This window comes from Mustela lutreola, chromosome 1 (assembly GCF_030435805.1).
Source record: "Mustela lutreola isolate mMusLut2 chromosome 1, mMusLut2.pri, whole genome shotgun sequence".
NCBI lineage: Eukaryota > Metazoa > Chordata > Mammalia > Carnivora > Mustelidae > Mustela > Mustela lutreola.
This window is the reverse complement of record NC_081290.1, coordinates 128,347,279-128,351,225: the sequence shown is the minus strand read 5'-3', so window position 1 is coordinate 128,351,225 and position 3,947 is coordinate 128,347,279. Positions and strand designations below refer to the sequence as shown.

The window sequence follows — 3,947 nt, the reverse complement described above, 5'->3', positions numbered from 1 at the left end:
TGCTTGCTTACCTTGTTTAAAGCATTTTGCAGGTATTATTTCAATTAATTAATCATTAGAGGCCACAGTAATTTTTATTATCAGCAGACTACACAGCTTTTCTTTGCCCCTTGCTAATGAGGTCAGTAACATGAGCCTATGATTTTAAAATTGTGAAAATTCATCTAAAACCCATGTATGTATGAAGACATGATAAGGTAGGAAATATTTCTAAACTGGCAAAGTGATAATGTCAAGTTATTTTAATGCCCAGAGCTACCTCTAGGGAAATGTTTTAATAGAGAAATTTATCTTCAATATCTCAGGAACCCTTTTTCTCATAAAATCATATCGCTTTAATAAAAATCACATTTTCACTGCAGTCCTAAACACTCCATTTCACCTCATGGGGCTTACCTAGACCTCCTTTTTGTGTCCAGTACATATTTCTCATGTTTCTATGCACTTTGCTTATACTGTATCATTCATTCCTCACAGTAAGTTTGTAAGGTAAGTACACTTCTCTCTTTATTTGACATAAGATGAAACTGATACACAAATATGAAGCAACTTCCCAGAAACCATATAGCTTATAAATAAGAGATTCAGTAGTGGAGTCAATGCAGTTTGATACCAGAGCCTGCCCCCTTCATCACCATACTATGTGTATCTCTCATATATCCCTTCATTCTTATACTACTTACCTCTAAAACTTATGGGTTTGGGGGCACCTGGGTGGCTCAGCCAGTTAAGTGTCTGCCTTTGCCTCAGGTCATGATCCCAGAGTCCAGGGATTTAGCCCCACATTAGGCTCCCTGCTCTCTTCTCCCTCTTCCTCTGCCCCTCTTTCTGCTCATGCTCTCATTCTCCTTCTACTCTCAAATAAATAAATAAATAGATAGATAGATAAATAAATAAAATCTTAAAAATTAAAAAAAATATATGGGTCTAAATTGTCTCTTACAAAAACTCTAATTTCTTGAGAATTGCACTCTTCCTTACTCCACAGAAATACAAGGTGACATTCAGATACCCACCAGCTAGTAGAGGAGGTGATTTAATTCATCAAGTCCCTTTAGTACAGATTATTCATAGACAACCATTTTCTCTAACTATTGATTCAACATGTATTTATTAAACACTTTCTCTGTATTAGGACTACTTGTTGACCTTGAGGGTTCAGATACTATTGAACACTCTGGGAAGATAGTCTCAAATTCAAACATTTCAGGAGGGGTAATATTCTCTGATGCTGGTGTTGCTGCTCTGCTGGAAACAATTCAGTGTTGTCACCTTAAAAACTGATACCACCAATATTGTCTTCCACTAACTGAATAGGATATGAAATATAAAGACTGGGGTACTTTCTGCGGGCTGGGACCACTGCCTCTGTGACAGCCAACAGACTGAGGTGGACATGGTACTGCCCATTCAGAACTGAAAAATGTCAGAAAATTCCAGTGACAGTTATTCATCTTGTGGTTGGACTGTCATCAATCATGAGGGGTCTGATAAAGAGATGGTGAATTCTGAACATGGTACAGCCAGTGACAGCTGTGAACTTGCTCCAGAATGCACATCTTTAGAGCAAGAGGGTCTCTAAGTACTGCAGTCAGAGCAGGGGGAGAGTAGCCAAAACGGCAAATGTAAATGGAAGAAACTGCTTATCCAGCTTTGGAGGAAATAAAATCAGCACTTGAGAAAGAAGAAATAAAGTCATCTGAAGACAATGTCTATTTTGGAACTGTCTGTCATGATTCTGATATTATAAACCTTGAGCCACATAAGTTAAGAAGATATTCGAAATCAAGAAGCTCTGAGGAAGCTCAGAGTCCGGAAGACTTTCACATGGGCTACAGGTGCCTAGGTGTCTCAGTCATTTGAACCACCAACTCTTAGCTTGGCTCAGGTTATGATCTCAGCATCCTGGGATGGAGACTTTGTGGGACTCCCAGCTCAGTGCAGAGTCTCCTGGAGATTCTCTCCTTCTCACTCTCACACCCTTTTTCCTGCTCATGCTCTCTCTTTCTCTCTCTCTTTCTCACTCTCTCTAAAACAAACAAACAAACAAACAAATATTTTTTTTTTTAAAGGGCTTTTCTTCTTGCAGCCAGTATACCTTCTGCCAGTCAGAAACTGTATTTTCATTTTCATCCCAGACTAGTGATGATCAATCAAGTAGTGATGAAACCAATCTTTACCCTAGTCCTGCCTTTAGACCATGCCATGCTAGGAAGCAGACTTTCTAGTTCAGAATCTGAGAAACAGATACTTTCTGAACAAAAAACCGAACCTCTAGGGAGTTGTATAAATGCCAATTCAGCAGTGGTCTCAATAAGTGTGTTATATTTGCTTTGGTGATGGCAATTGGCATGGGATTTAAATATTTCTATGGCACAATTCATATTCAGAAGCGACCACAGTCAGAAAGATACATGAAGATGAACTGAATGAAATGAATGATTATCTTTTCGATGTCAACAGGAACAAGAATCTTTCATAGATTGTAAGTCATTGAAGGGAAATCTTGCAAGACGGTGAGACCTAACTTAAGAAGAAAAGTTGTCCTTTGAAACTCAGAAAAAGAATATTGATACAGAAAATCAGGATTTAGACATACTTCTGGAAAAGGAAGAAAAAGGCTTTTCTTCATTACAGGAAGAGTTAAGGAAACTAAGAGAACAGATTAGGATATTGAAAGATAAAAGGACAGATACTGTATTAATTACAGAAAATCAGAAACTTAAACAGCATCTGGAAGAAAAAAAGCTGAAGACACACAGCTTCCTTAATCAAAGGGAGGTTCTTTTCGCAGATGCAAAGGTGCTAATGGAGGAACAGGAGAGAGAATGACTAATAACCATGGCTTTAAAGGTGGAACTCCAGCCGTAGAGTTCTAGTGAGTCATATGGCAACCCAGATTCTCCCAATGTATTGACTGAAAAAAAGGAAAATAGAAATCTTATGGAAAGACTCACTGAGCTGGAGCAGAAGCTAAACTTTGAGCGGTTGTGTTCTGATTTGTGGAAAAGACTATATATTGAAGCAAAAGGTCAAAATGTAAAACAAGAAACTAATGGGGGGAAAAGGGAGTAGAGGAAACTACAGGGCTAAAAATAAGATGAATGAAATATTTTGGGGTTCAGTTAAGAAAACATTTGATGTCATGAAGAATTCCGCCACAGAGTTTGTGAAGAATCATAGAGAAAAAAAATTAAACAGGCTAAAGAAGCTGTGAAATAAAATCTGTAAAAAAAAATTCAGATTCAGTTAAATCCATTTTCAGGCACTTCAAAGATATGCCAAGAATATCTTTGATGAAGAGGCCAATAAAAGATTTGGGGACACAGAAATAAAATCAGCTAAAAGAAAAACCTAACAAAAGTCTTTAGTGAATATTTACACCCTCAGTATAAGGCACATACAAAAAACCAGAGTAATAGAGGCCTATTACGCAAAGAAAGGGAAAGAAAGAAAAACCAACTCACTGAAGAATTTAGAAAAAATACAAACGGACATAAATGCAGTCCTGAGCATGACTGTAGTGAAAATTAGGATTCCTTCAGGTATTGTTCTGGTGTGTTTGAATGTGCTCAATTGGAATTCAAAAACCTTTTTAATATGGAAGTGTCAGATCCAGTAAGGATAGATGAATTCAAACAATTAATTGAAATGTATTTATTGGAAAAACTGCCTAGTTTTCGTCATTGGAAAGAATTTGATCAATTCATCAATAAACTTTTCCTAAAGGGTGTCTTTACACATGATCAGAAGCTCTTCTCTGACTTTGGTAATGATGTTAAGGGTTATCTTAAAGACATGAAGAAATATCAAGTAGATACCAATGGGGAATTTGAAAAGTTCGATGGATACATATATGTAGACACTTCATTTTTTTTTTAAGATTTATTTATTTATTTGAGAGAAAGAGAGCATGAGAGGGGAGAGGTCAGAGGGAGAAGCAGACT

General features: G+C 37.0%; 1 pseudogene; it reads left to right on the top strand.

Annotated features, from left to right (window-relative positions):
• The first annotated feature begins 1,395 nt into the window (after positions 1-1,395).
• On the top strand, positions 1,396-3,075 carry LOC131819811 (cell cycle progression protein 1-like; annotated as a pseudogene).
• The last annotated feature ends 872 nt before the right edge of the window (positions 3,076-3,947 follow it).